The sequence below is a fragment of the Hippoglossus stenolepis genome, chromosome 6, assembly GCF_022539355.2.
Source record: "Hippoglossus stenolepis isolate QCI-W04-F060 chromosome 6, HSTE1.2, whole genome shotgun sequence".
Lineage (NCBI taxonomy): Eukaryota > Metazoa > Chordata > Actinopteri > Pleuronectiformes > Pleuronectidae > Hippoglossus > Hippoglossus stenolepis.
Genome location: NC_061488.1, coordinates 18,743,403 through 18,757,599, shown reverse-complemented (window position 1 = coordinate 18,757,599; position 14,197 = coordinate 18,743,403). Strand labels below are relative to the sequence as shown.

General features: G+C 46.9%; 1 protein-coding gene and 11 non-coding genes across 13 annotated transcripts in view; 1 reads left to right on the top strand and 11 right to left on the bottom strand.

The window, feature by feature from the left end:
* sema3h (sema domain, immunoglobulin domain (Ig), short basic domain, secreted, (semaphorin) 3H) overlaps nucleotides 1-14,197 on the top strand; it is a 111,434-nt gene that overhangs the window by 14,840 nt on the left and 82,397 nt on the right. The gene's annotated exons all lie outside the window — the stretch shown is intronic.
* Nucleotides 3,322-3,393, bottom strand: trnar-ccu. Its single transcript has one exon. It is a non-coding gene; the product is annotated as a tRNA-Arg (tRNA).
* Nucleotides 10,014-10,086, bottom strand: trnar-ccu. The gene has a single exon. It is a non-coding gene; the product is annotated as a tRNA-Arg (tRNA).
* trnar-ccu lies at nucleotides 11,187-11,259 on the bottom strand. Its single transcript has one exon. It is a non-coding gene; the product is annotated as a tRNA-Arg (tRNA).
* On the bottom strand, nucleotides 11,834-11,905 carry trnam-cau. The gene has a single exon. It is a non-coding gene; the product is annotated as a tRNA-Met (tRNA).
* On the bottom strand, nucleotides 12,278-12,349 carry trnam-cau. The gene has a single exon. It is a non-coding gene; the product is annotated as a tRNA-Met (tRNA).
* On the bottom strand, nucleotides 12,628-12,700 carry trnav-aac. The gene has a single exon. It is a non-coding gene; the product is annotated as a tRNA-Val (tRNA).
* trnad-guc lies at nucleotides 12,812-12,883 on the bottom strand. The gene has a single exon. It is a non-coding gene; the product is annotated as a tRNA-Asp (tRNA).
* Nucleotides 12,959-13,030, bottom strand: trnam-cau. Its single transcript has one exon. It is a non-coding gene; the product is annotated as a tRNA-Met (tRNA).
* On the bottom strand, nucleotides 13,037-13,109 carry trnar-ccu. The gene has a single exon. It is a non-coding gene; the product is annotated as a tRNA-Arg (tRNA).
* trnam-cau lies at nucleotides 13,684-13,755 on the bottom strand. Its single transcript has one exon. It is a non-coding gene; the product is annotated as a tRNA-Met (tRNA).
* trnav-cac lies at nucleotides 13,831-13,903 on the bottom strand. Its single transcript has one exon. It is a non-coding gene; the product is annotated as a tRNA-Val (tRNA).

Below are 14,197 nucleotides of genomic sequence, written 5' to 3'. Positions count from 1 at the left end.
TCACATCCTGGCAAAAATTGTTAGCAGAGGATAGTTTCGATCTATACGACCTCTGGGTTATGGGCCCATGCGCTTCACTTTCGCCACTCTGTATTAATCACCCTGTATGGGAGTTGAACCCGCAATCCTGGTTTAGGAGTACAGGGCCTTATTTACCAAGTCGGAGGTGCTGTGTTAAACGGCTGTAGTCCTCTTTTATGAAATATTTGCAGCAATCACATCCTGGCTAAAATATTGTTAGGAGGGATAGTTTCTATCTATGTCGACCTCCTGGGTTATGAGCCTTGGCTTCCGCTGCGCCCTTCTGCCCATAACCATCCTGTTTGGGACTTGAACCCTCTAGCCACACTCCAGGAGAGAAAAACCTCTGTTTCCGCCCGGTCTCGGGCGGGGACCTTTCGCGTGTTGAGGCCAGGCGTGATAACCACTGCACTCGGAAACTAGTTGGCATTTGTGACTGCCAGCGGAGCCCACAGCCTCTGAGCTCACAATACCTGAAGTATTTAGGTCGCGGCATTAGCTAATATTGATTAAATAGGATTAAAAGACGCCTTCTCCCCATCGGGAATCAGACCCGGTCTTCCGGCGTGACAGGCGGAGATACCTCCACTATACTATGAGGAGGTGAGAGGTACCGTAGCGACCACGCCTACGCAATCATACAGGCTGCTTCGTACATCCTGGCAAAAGTTGTTAGCAGAGGATAGTTTTGATCTATCGACCTCTGGTTGTGAGGCCCAGCACGCTTCCTTTACGCCACTCTGCTGTTAATCACCCCAGATGGGACTTGACCCACAATCCTGGCAGGAGGCCAGTGCCTTATCCATTAGGCCACTGGGCCATTTGGATGTATTTTCCACCTGATTTCGCTCAAAAACATGGCGCTATAGAGTGACATGTGCATAGGCAACTTAGTTTGCTTGTGTTTCTTGTAGACATTTTGCCTCTCATCCAAAGAAACATTCACTTCTACCTGGAAGCTTTCCAGGTATTTAACCTCTTTGAGTCTTTGTGTTGACAGTCGTTGGGTTGAACAGATGAGTCGTTGAAACCTCCACCAGCTGCGTGGGTCATTGGGGTCTCGAGGTTGAGGTGTAGATGCTATTGTTACCTACTAGTCACAGACCCAGCCTGATATTGTGCTTGAATCATTAGGGTCAGGATTTGGGGTGTGGTTGGGTATTGACTTGTCTGGGAAAGATTTAGGTTCTGATGTGGGTGGCTGACCCACAGAGGTTAAAATAACAGAAACCCTCCCTTAATCAGTTAGAAAGAAAGAACAGTTTTGGATTGGAAATGAACAATTTTAGAAACACAGCAGGACAGTGCCTGTCACAGCTGTATTAAACGGCTGTAGTCCCTCTTTGTGAAATATTTACTGACAATCACATCCTGGCAAAGAAACATTGTTAGCAGAGGATAGTTTGATCTATCGACCTCTGGGTTATGGGCCCAGCCGCTTCCGCTCAGCCACTCTGTATAACCATCCTGTTTGGGACTTGAACCCTCTGTTCGCTCCAGGAGAAAAACCTCTGTTTCCGCCCGGTCTCGGGCAGGGACCTTTGTTAGGCGGGCGTGTGCTCACTACCTCACGGAGCTGATTGTGGCATTTGTGACTGCCTTGGGCCACAACCTCTGAGCTCAGCAATGCCTGGTATTGAAATTCATGACATTGCTAATATTGATTAAATGGGATTAAAGACTTATTCTCCCGTCGGGAATGAACCCGGTCTTCCGCGTGACAGGCGAATGCTGTCACTATACTATGAGGAGGGCCAGGAGGTACCATGTGACCACGCCTACGCAATCATAAAACTGCTTCAATCACATCCTGGCAAAAAGAAGTGGTTAGCAGAGGATAGTTTGATCTATCGACCTCTGGGTTATGGGCCCAGCACCCTTCGCTGCGCACTCTGCTGTTAATCACCCCAGATGGGACTTGAACCCACAATCCCTGGCTTGAGGGAGGCCCAGTGCCTTATCCATTAGGCCACTGGGGCCCATTTGGATGTGTTTTCCACCTGATTTGGCTCAAAACATGGCGCTATAGAGTGATGTGCATAGGCTTAACTTGGTTTGCTTGTGTTTCTTGAACATTTTGCCTCTCATCCAAGGCTTGTTCCTTCTGCCTGGAAGCTTTCAGGTGTTTAACCTCTTTAGGTCTTTGTGTTGACAGTCGTTGGGTTGAACAGATGGAGTCGTTGAAACCTCCACCAGCTCGTAGGTCATTGGGGTCTCCCGAGGAGTTAAAGTGTGAATGCTATTATTACCTACTAGTCACAGACCCAACCTGATATTGTGTGAATCATTAGGGTCTGGGATTTGGGGTGTGGTTGGGTATTGACTTGTCTGGGAAAAGATTTTAGGACTGAAGTGTAGGTGGCTGACCCACAGAGGTTAAATAACAGAAACCTCCCTTAATCAGTTAGAGAAGAAAGAACTGATTTTGGATTGAAATGAACAATTTTTAAGAAACACAAGCAGGACAGTGCCTATCTACCAACTGTATTAAACAGCTGTAGTCCCTCTTTGTGAAATATTTACTGACAATCACATCCTGGCAAAAACATTGTTAGCAGAGGATGATTTCGATCTATCTGTTACTCTGAGTTATAGAGCCCCAACCTTGCTTCCGCTGCGCCACTCTGCTATTAATCACCCTGTGAGTTAGACCCATAATCCCTGGTTTAGGAGTAGGGCCTTATTTACCAAAGTCAGGAGGTGCTGTGTTAAACAGCTGTAGTCACCTCTTTGGCAAGCTGTTGCTGACAATCACATCCTGGCTAAAATATTGTTAGGAGAGATGGTTCTATCTATAGAGCCTCTGGGTTATGGGCCCATGCGCTTCCGCTCGCCACTCTGTATAACCATCTGTTTGGGACTTGAACCTCTGTTACGCTCCAGGAGAAAACCTCTGTTTCTTCCCGGTCTCGGGCAGGGACCTTCCGCGTGTTCGTGACGTATTAACCACTACACTACGGAAACTGATTCTTGGCATTTGACGGCTGCCAGGAGCCACAACCTCTGAGCTCAACAATACCTGGTATTAGGTCATGACATTAGCTAATATTGATTAAATAGGTTAAAGACTTATTCTCCCGTCGGGAATCCAGACCCAGTCTTCCGCTGACAGGGCGGAGATACTGTCCACTATACTAACGAGGAGGGTGAGAGGTACCCATGTGACCAACGCCTACGCAATCCTTAAAACTGCTTCAATCACATCCTGGCAAAAGTTGTTGCTTGAAGGTTAGTTTCGATCTATCGACCTCCTGAGTTATGGGCCCAGCACGCTTCCGCTACGCCACTCTGCTCATTAATCATCCCAGATGGGACTTGAACCCACAATCCTGGCTTAGGAGGCCAGTGCCTTATCCATTAGGCCACTGGGGCCCATTTTGGATGTGTTTTCACCTGATTTACGCTCGAAAACATGGCGCTATAGAGTGACATGTGCATAGGCAACTTAGTTTGCTTGTGTTTCTTGAACATTTACTCTCATCCAAAGGCTTGTTCACTTCTACCTGGAAGCTTTCAGGTATTTAACCTCTTTAGGTCTTTGTGTTGACAGTCATTAGGTTGAACAGATGAGTCATTGAAACCTCCACCCAGCTCGTGAGTCATTGGGGTCTCCCGAGGTTGGGGAGTGTGAATGCTATTGTTACCTACTAGTCACAGACCCAACCTGATATTGTGTGAATCATTAGGGTCACAGGATTTGGGGTGTGGTTGGGTATTGACTTGTCTGGGAAAGATTTAGGACTGAAGTGTAGGTGGCTGACCCACAGAGGTTAAATAACGAAACCTCCTTAATCAGTTAGAAGAAAGAACAGTTTTGGATTGGAATGAACAATTTTAAGAAACACAAGCAGGACAATTGCCTATCTACCAACTGTATTAAACAGCTGCTTAGTCCCTCTTTGTGAAATATTTGCAGCAATCATCCTGGCAAAAGCATTGTTAGCAGAGAGGATAGTTTCGATCTATCGACCTCTGGGTTATGGGCCCAGCACTTCATGGCCACTCTGCTGTTAATCACCCTGTATGGGAGTTGAACCCATAATCCCTGGTTTAGGAGTACAGGGCCTTATTTTCAAAGTCAGGAAGTGCTGTGTTAAACAGCTGTAGTCCCTCTTTGTGAAATATTTACTGACAATCACATCCTGGCTAAAATATTGTTAGGAGAGGATAGTTTCCTGTCTCTTCGACCTCTGGGTTATGAGGCCCATGCGCTTCGCTGCGCCACTCTGCTTGTAACCATCCTGTTTGGGACTTGAACCCTCTGTTACGCTCCAGGAAAAACCTCTGTTCCGCCCGGTCTCGGGCCGGGACCTTTCGCGTGTTAAGTGACATGATAACCACTGCACTGCGAGCGGTTGTGGCGTTTGGCTGACTGCCAGCGGGCCAACCTCTGGGCTCAACAATACCTGGTATTAGGTCATGACATTAGCTAATATTGATTAAATGAGTTAAAGACTTATTCTCCCCGTCGAGAATCAGACCCCGGTCTTCCCACGTGACAGGCGGAGATACTGTCCACTATGCTGCGAGAGGGGTAAGGGAGTACCATGTGACCACGCCTACGCAATCCTTAAAACTGCTTCAATCATCCTGGCAAGGATTGGCCCAGCAGAGGATAGTTTCGATCTATCGACCTCTGAGTTATAGGCCCAGCTGCCTTCCGCTGCGCCACTCTGCTGTTAATCATCCCAGATGGGACTTGAACCCACAATCCCTGGCTTGGAGGCCAGTGCGCTTATCCATTAGGCCTGGGGCCCATTTAGGATGTCATTTTCACTGATTTCATCAAACATGGCGCTATAGATGACATGTGCATAGGCAACGGTTTGCTTGTGTTTCTTGTAGACATTTTGCCTCTCATCAGAAACTTGTTCACTTCTACCTGGAAGCTTTCAAAATTATTTAACCTCTTTAGGTCTTTGTGTGACAGTCGTTGGGTTGAACGGATAGGTCGTTGAGCCTCCACCAGCTGGGTGGGTCATTGGGTCTCCCGGGTTGAGGTGTGAATGCTATTGTTACCTGTAGTCACAGACCTGATATTGTGTGAATCATTAGGGTCACAGGATTTGGGGTGTGGTTGGGTATTGACTTGTCTGGGGAAAGTTTAGGACTTCTGAAGTGTAGGTGGCTGACCCACAGAGGTTAAATAACGAAACCTCCCTTAATCAGTTAGAAAAGAAAAGAACAGTTTTGGATTGAAATGAACAATTTTGAGAAACACAAGCAGGACAGTGCCTATCTGCCAGCTGTATTAAACAGCTGTAGTCCCTCTTTGTGAAATATTTACTGACAATCACATCACCTTTAAAAACATTACTTGAAGGATGGTTTCGATCTATCGACCTCTGGGTTATGGGCCCAACTGCCTTCCGCTGCGCCACTCTGTATTAATCACCCTGCCTTGGGAGTTGAACCCAGTTGGTTTAGGAATTACAGGGCCTTGTTACCAAGTCAGGAGGTGCTGTATTGACAGCTGTAGTCCCTCTTTGTAAGAGAATATTTATGACAATCACATCTAGCTAAAATATTGTTAGGAGAGGATAGTTTCCCCATCTACTCACGACCTCTGGGTTATAAGGCCCATGCGCTTCGCTGCGCCACTCTGCTTGTAACCATCCTGTTTGGGACTTGAACCTGTTTTGCTCCAGGAGAAAAACCTCTGGCTACTTCGGTCTGCGGAGCAGGGGACCTTTCGCGTGTTAGGCGAGACGTAATGCCACTACACTACGAAACTGATTGTGGCATTTGACGTGCCAGCGGGCCTGTACCTCTGAGCGCAACAATGCCTGGTATTGGAGTCACTTGACATTAGCTAATATTGATTAAATGAGTTAAGAGACTTATTCTCCCGTCGGGAATCGAACCCCAGTCTTCCGCGTGACAGGCGGAATGCACATCACTATGCTAGCAGGGAGGGTGAGGAAGTGCCATGTGACCACGCCTGCGCAATCGCCAAAACTGCTTCAATCACATCCTGGCAAAAGGGATTTGTTATCAGAGGGATGGTTTCGATCTATCGGCCTCTGGGTTATGGGCCCAGTGCCTTCCGCTCGCCACTCTGCTATTAATCACCCCAGATGGGATTTGAACCCCACAATCCCCTGGCTTAGAGGCCAGTGCCTTATCCATTAGGCCACTGAGGCCCATTTGGATATTTTTCCACCTGATTTATAAACAAACATGGCTATAGAGTGACATGTGCGCAAACAGCTTAGTTTGCTTGTGTTTCTTGTATAGACATTTACTCTCATCAAAGAGCTTGTTCACTTCTATAAGGCTTTTTCAGGTATTTAACCTCTTTAGGTCTTTGTGTTGACAGTCGTTGGGATTTGAACAGATGAGTCATTGAAACCTCACCAGCTCGTGGGTCATTAGGGTCTCCCGAGTGAGGTGTGAATGCTGTTGCCTACTAGTCACAGACCCAACCTGATATTGTACTTGAATCATTAGGGTCACAGGATTTGGGGTGTGGTTGGGTGTTGACTTGTCTGGGAAAGATTTAGGACTGAAGTGTAGGTGGCTGACCCACGGAGGTTAAATAGCAGAGCCTCCCATCAATCAGTTAGAAAGAAAGAACAGTTTGGATTGGAAATGAACAATTTTGAGAAACACAAGCAGGACCAATTGCTATCTACAACTGTATTAAACAGCTGTAGTCCCTCTTTGTGAAGTATTTACTGTGAATCACATCCTGTCAAAAACATTAGCAGAGGATAGTTTCGATCTATCGACCTCTCCTGGGTTATGGGCCCAGCACGCTTCCGCTGCGCCACTCTGCTGTTAATCACCCTGTATGGGAGTTGAGACCCGCAATCCTGGTTTAGGAGTACGGGCCTTATTTACCAAAGTCAGGGTGCTGTGTTAAACAGCTCTTAGTCCCTCTTTGTGAAATATTTGCAGCAATCACATCCTGGCTAAAATATTGTTGAGAGGATAGTTTCTATCTATCGACACTCTAGGTTATGGGCCCATGCCTTCACTGCGCCACTCTGCTTATAACCATCCTGTTTTGGGACTTGAACCCTCTGTCTCGCTCCAGGAAAAACCTCTGTTTCCGCCCGGTCTCGAACCGGGACCTTTCGCGTGTTAGGCGACGTGATAACCACTGCACTACGAGAGCTGATTGTGGCATTTGTGACTGCCAGTGAGCCACAACCTCTGAGCTCAACAATACCTGGTATTAGGTCTAGCAGCATTAGCTAATATTGATTAAGCTAGGTTAGACTTATTCTCCCCGTCGGGAATCGGGCCCCGGTCTTCCGCGTGACAGGTGGAAATGCTGTCACTATACTAACGAGGAGGGGTGAGAGGTACCATGTGACCACGCCTGCACCAATCCCATAAAGCTGCTTCAATCATCCTGGCAAAAGTTGTTAGCAGAGGATAGTTTAAGATCTATCGACCTCTGGGTTATGGGCCCAGCAACGCTTCCGCTGCGCCCTCTGCTGTTAATCACCCCAGATGGGACTTGAACCCACAATCCCTGGCTTAAGAGGCAGTGCCTTATCCATTAGGCACTGGGGCCCATTTGGATGTGTTTTCCACCTGATTCCTTTCGAGAAACATGGCGCTATGAGTGACATGTGCATAGGCAACTTAGTTTGCTTGTGTTTCTTGTAGACATTTTGCCTCTCATCCAAAGGCTTGTTCACTTCTACCTGGAAGCTTTCAGGTATTTAACCTCTTTAGGTCTTTGTGTTGACAGTCGTTGGGTTGAACAGATAGTCGTTGAAACCTCCACCAGCTCGTAGGTCATTGGTCTCGAGTTGAGGTGTGAATACTATTGTACCTACTAGTCTAGACCCAACCTGATATTATGTGAATCATTGAGTCTGGGATTTGGGGTGTGGTTGGGTATTGACTTGTCACGGGAAGATTTAGGACTGAAGTGTAGGTGGCTGACCCACAGAGGTTAAATAGCAGAAACCTCCTTAATCAGTTAGAAAGAAAAGAACAGTTTTGGATTGAAATGAGCAATTTTGAAACACCAAGCAGGACAGTGCCTATCTACCAACTGTATTAAACAGCTGTAGTCCCTCTTTGCTTGAAATATTTACTGACAATCACATCCTGGCAAAAACATTGTTGTAGAGGATAGTTTGATCTACTTGAGCCTCTGGGTTATGGGCCCCCATGCGCTTCGCTGCGCCACTCTGTATTAATCACCCTGTGGGAGTTGAACCCATAATCCTGGTTTAGGAGTACAGGACATATTTGCAAAGTCAGGAGGTGCTGTATTAAACAGCTGTAGTCTCTTTTGTAAAATATTTACTGACAATCACATCCTGGCTAAAATATTGTTAGGAAGGGATAGTTCTATCTATCTCGACCTCTGGGTTATGGGCCCAGCCTTGCGCTTCCGCTAAGCCACTCTGTATAACCATCCTGTTTGGGACTTGAACCTACTGTCGCTCAGGAGAAAAACCTCTGTTTCTGGCGGTCTCCAGACCGGGGACCTTTCGCGTGTTAGGCGAAGCGTGATTACCACTACACTGCAGAGCTGATTGTGGCGTTGGCGAAGGCTGCCAGCCCCGGAGCCGCAACCTCTGAGCTCAACGTACCTGGTATTAGGTCGACATTAGCTAATATTGATTAAATAGGTTAAAGACTTATTTTCTCGTCGAGAATTCGAACCCCGGTCTTCCGTGACAGGTGGAGATACTGCTCCACTATACTAACGAGGAGGTGAGAGGTACCCATGTGACCACGCCTACGCAATCATAAGCCTTCAATCACATCCTGGCAAGGTTGTGCTTGAAGGATAGTTTTCGATCTACTCGACCTCTGATTTATGGGCCCCAGCCAGCTTCCGCTGCGCCCACTCTGCTATTAATGCCCCAGATGGGACTTGAACCCCACAATCCCTGGCTTAGGGAGGCCAGTGCCTTATCCATTAGGCCACTGGGGCCCATTTGGATGTGTTTTCCCACCTGATTTGGCTATAAAGGCTGTAGGCTATAGAGTGACATGTGCCCAGGCAACTTAGTTGTGTTTCTTGTAGACATTTTGCCTCTCATCAAAGGCATTCACTTCACCACCTGGAAGCTTTCATTATTTAACCTCTTTGGTCTTCATGTTGACAGTCGTTGGGTTGAACAGATGAGTCGTTCTGACCTCCACCAGCTCGTGGGTCATTGGGGTCTCCCGAGTTGAGTGTGAATGCTGTTACTTTACCCCTGCAGTCACAGACCAACCTGATATTGTGTGAATCTTGGTCACAGAGTTTGGGGTGTGATTTGGGTATTGACATCTGGAAAGATTTAGGACTGAAGTGTAGGTGGCTATTTACAGAGGTTAAATAACGAAACCTCCCTTAATCAGTTAGAAAGAAAAAGAACAGTTTTGGATTGAAATGAACAATTTTAAAACACAAGCAGGACCAATTGCCTATCTACCAACTGTATGTTAAACAGCTGTAGTCCCCTCTTTGTAAAGTATTTACTGACGTCACATCCTGGCAAAAACATTGTTAGCAGAGGATAGTTTAGATCTATCGACCTCTGGGTTATGGAGGCCCAACCCACGCCACTAGCCACTCTGTAACCATCCTGTTTGGGACTTGAACCCTCTGTTGCGCTCCAGGAGAAAAACCTCTGTTTCCTTCGGTCTAGGGCAGGACCTTCCCCAGCGTGTTAGGCAGGCAGTAACCACTACACTACGAGCTGGTTGTGGCATTTGACGACTGCCAGCGGGGCACAGCCTCTGAGCTCAGCAATGCACAAGTAGCCAAGGTCATGACATTAGCTAATATTGATTAAATAGGTTAAAGACTTATTCTCCCGTCGGAGAATCAGACGGTCTTCAGCGTGACGGGCGGAGATACTGTCCACTATACTAACGAGGAGGGTGAGAGGTACCATGTGACTACGCCTACGCAATCATAAAACTGCTTCAATCACATCCTGGCAAGAAGTTGTTAGCAGAGGATAGTTTGATCCTATCAACCTCTGGTTATGGGCCCATACGCTTCGCTGCGCCACTCTGCTGTTAATCACCCCAGATGGGACTTGAACCCACAATCCCTGGCTTAGGAGGCCAGTGCCTTATCCATTCGGCCACTGGGGCCCATTTGGATGTGTTTTCCACCTGATTTAGAAACAAGAGAAACCTTGGCTATAGAGTGACATGTGCATAGGCAACTTAGTTTGCTTGTGTTTCTTGTAGACATTGCCTCTGTCAAAAGGCTTGTTCACTTCTACCTGGAAGCTTTCAGGTATTTAACCTCTTTAGGTCTTTTGTGTTGACAGTCGTTGGGTTGAACAGATGAGTGCGTTGAAACCTCCACCAGCTCGTAGGTCATTGGGAGTCTCCCGAGTTGAGGTGTAGATGCTGTTGTTACCTACCACATAGTCACAGACCCAGCCTGATATTGTGAATCATTAGGGTCCTGGGATTTGGGGTGTGGTTGGGTATTGACTTGTCTGAGAAAAGATTTAGGACTGAAGTGTAGGTGGCTGACCCACGGGGTTAAATAACAGAAGCCTCCCATAATCAGTTGAGAAAGAAAAGAACAGTTTTGGATTGGAGTAGACAATTTTAGAAACACAAGCAGGACAGACACTATCTACCAGCTGTATTAAACAGCTGTAGTCCCTCTTTGTAGAAATATTTACTGACAAATACATCCTGGCAAAACATTTATTGTAGAGGATGATTTGATCTATCGACCTCTGGGTTATGGGCCCATGCCTTCCGCTCCGCCACTCTGCTTGTAACCATCCTGTTTGGGACTTGAACCCTCTATTCGCTCAGGGGAAAAACCTCTGTTTCATGCGGTCTCGGGCAGGGACCTTTGGCGTGTTAAGTGACGTATTAACCACTACACTACGGAAACTGATTGTGGCATTTGGCGACTGCCAGCGGAACCTGACCTCTGAGCTCAACAATACCTGGTATTAGAGTCGCGGCATTGCTTCAATATTGATTAAATAGGTTAAAGACTTATTCTCCCGTCGAAGTCAATTTGATCTTCGCGTGACAGTGAATACTGTCACCTATACTAACGAGGAGGGGTAGGAAGTACCATGTATTTGACCACGCCTACGCAATCATAAAACTGCTTCAATCATCCTGGCAAGTGGTTGTGAGAGGATAGTTACGATCCTATAGAAACACCTCCTGGTTATAGGCCCAGCACGCTTCCGCTGCGCCACTCTGCTGTTAATCACCCCAGATGGGACTTGAACCCACAATCCCTGGCTTAGGAGGCCAGTGCCTTATCCATTAGGCCACTGGGGCCCATTTGGATGTGTTTTCCACCTGATTTCGCTCGAAAACATGGCGCTATAGAGTGACATGTGCATAGGCAACTTGGTTTGCTTGTGTTTCTTGTAGACATTTTGCCTCTCATCCAAAAGGCTTGTTCACTTCTACCTGGAAGCTTTCAGGTATTTAACCTCTTTAGGTCTTTGTGTTGACAGTCGTTGGGTTGAACAGATAGGTCGTTGAAACCTCCACCAGCTCGTGGGTCATTGGGGTCTCCCGAGTTGAGGTGTGAATGCTATTGTTACCTACTAGTCACAGACCCAACCTGATATTGTGTGAATCATTAGGGTCACAGGATTTGGGGTGTGGTTGGGTATTGACTTGTCTGGGAAAAGATTTAGGACTGAAGTGTAGGTGGCTGACCCACAGAGGTTAAATAACAGAAACCTCCCTTAATCAGTTAGAAAGAAAAGAACAGTTTTGGATTGGAAATGAACAATTTTAAGAAACACAAGCAGGACAGTGCCTATCTACCAACTGTATTAAACAGCTGTAGTCCCTCTTTGTGAAATATTTACTGACAATCACATCCTGGCAAAAACATTGTTAGCAGAGGATAGTTTCGATCTATCGACCTCTGGGTTATGGGCCCAGCACGCTTCCGCTGCGCCACTCTGCTGTTAATCACCCTGTATGGGACTTGAACGCTTGGTGACGTCACGTCAAGCATGAAAACAAAGAATAATGTTTCCCGGTTTCGAACGGGACCTCGTGAGGCGACGTGATAACCACTCACTACGGAAACTGATTGTGGCATTTGACGACTGCGAGCCACAACCTCTGAGCTCAACAATACCTGGTATTAGGTCATGAGTCATTAGCTAATATTGATTAAATAGGTTAAAGACTTATTCTCCCGGGATAACCCGGTCTTCCGCGTGACAGGCGGAGATACTGTCCACTATAGTAATGAGGAGAGGTGAGAGGTACCATGTGACCACGCCTACGCAATCATAAAACTGCTTCAATCACATCCTGGCAAAAACATTGTTAGCAGAGGATAGTTTCGATCTATCGACCTCTGGGTTATGGGCCCAGCACGCTTCCGCTGCGCCACTCTGCTGTTAATCACCCTGTATGGGAGTTGAACCCATAATCCCTGGTTTAGGAGTACAGGGCCTTATTTACCAAAGTCAGGAGGTGCTGTGTTAAACAGCTGTAGTCCCTCTTTGTGAAATATTTACTGACAATCACATCCTGGCTAAAATATTGTTAGGAGAGGATAGTTTCTATCTATCGACCTCTGGGTTATGGGCCCAGCACGCTTCCGCTGCGCCACTCTGCTTGTAACCATCCTGTTTGGGACTTGAACCCTCTGTTACGCTCCAGGAGAAAAACCTCTGTTTCCGCCCGGTCTCGAACCGGGGACCTTTCGCGTGTTAGGCGAACGTGATAACCACTACACTACGGAAACTGATTGTGGCATTTGACGACTGCCAGCGGAGCCACAACCTCTGAGCTCAACAATACCTGGTATTAGGTCATGACATTAGCTAATATTGATTAAATAGGTTAAAGACTTATTCTCCCCGTCGGGGAATCGAACCCCGGTCTTCCGCGTGACAGGCGGAGATACTGTCCACTATACTAACGAGGAGGGGTGAGAGGTACCATGTGACCACGCCTACGCAATCATAAAACTGCTTCAATCACATCCTGGCAAAAAAGTTGTTAGCAGAGGATAGTTTCGATCTATCGACCTCTGGGTTATGGGCCCAGCACGCTTCCGCTGCGCCACTCTGCTGTTAATCACCCCAGATGGGACTTGAACCCACAATCCCTGGCTTAGGAGGCCAGTGCCTTATCCATTAGGCCACTGGGGCCCATTTGGATGTGTTTTCCACCTGATTTCGCTCGAAAACATGGCGCTATAGAGTGACATGTGCATAGGCAACTTGGTTTGCTTGTGTTTCTTGTAGACATTTTGCCTCTCATCCAAAAGGCTTGTTCACTTCTACCTGGAAGCTTTCAGGTATTTAACCTCTTTAGGTCTTTGTGTTGACAGTCGTTGGGTTGAACAGATAGGTCGTTGAAACCTCCACCAGCTCGTGGGTCATTGGGGTCTCCCGAGTTGAGGTGTGAATGCTATTGTTACCTACTAGTCACAGACCCAACCTGATATTGTGTGAATCATTAGGGTCACAGGATTTGGGGTGTGGTTGGGTATTGACTTGTCTGGGAAAAGATTTAGGACTGAAGTGTAGGTGGCTGACCCACAGAGGTTAAATAACAGAAACCTCCCTTAATCAGTTAGAAAGAAAAGAACAGTTTTGGATTGGAAATGAACAATTTTAAGAAACACAAGCAGGACAGTGCCTATCTACCAACTGTATTAAACAGCTGTAGTCCCTCTTTGTGAAATATTTACTGACAATCACATCCTGGCAAAAACATTGTTAGCAGAGGATAGTTTCGATCTATCGACCTCTGGGTTATGGGCCCAGCACGCTTCCGCTGCGCCACTCTGCTGTTAATCACCCTGTATGGTACTTGAACGAGCTAATGGTGACGTCACTTGTCAAGCAAATGAAAACAAAGAATAAATGTTTCCGCCCGGTTTCGAACCGGGGACCTTTCGCGTGTGAGGCGAACGTGATAACCACTACACTACGGAAACTGATTGTGGCATTTGACGACTGCCAGCGGAGCCACAACCTCTGAGCTCAACAATACCTGGTATTAGGTCATGATTGGATGGTGTGACATTAGCTAATATTGATGAAATAGGTTAAAGACTTATTCTCCCCGTCGGGGAATTGAAGCCCGGTCTTCCGCGTGACAGGCGGAGATACTGTCCACTATAGTAATGAGGAGAGGTGAGAGGTACCATGTGACCACGCCTACGCAATCATAAAACTGCTTCAATCACATCCTGGCAAAAAATTGTTAGCAGAGGATAGTTTGATCTATC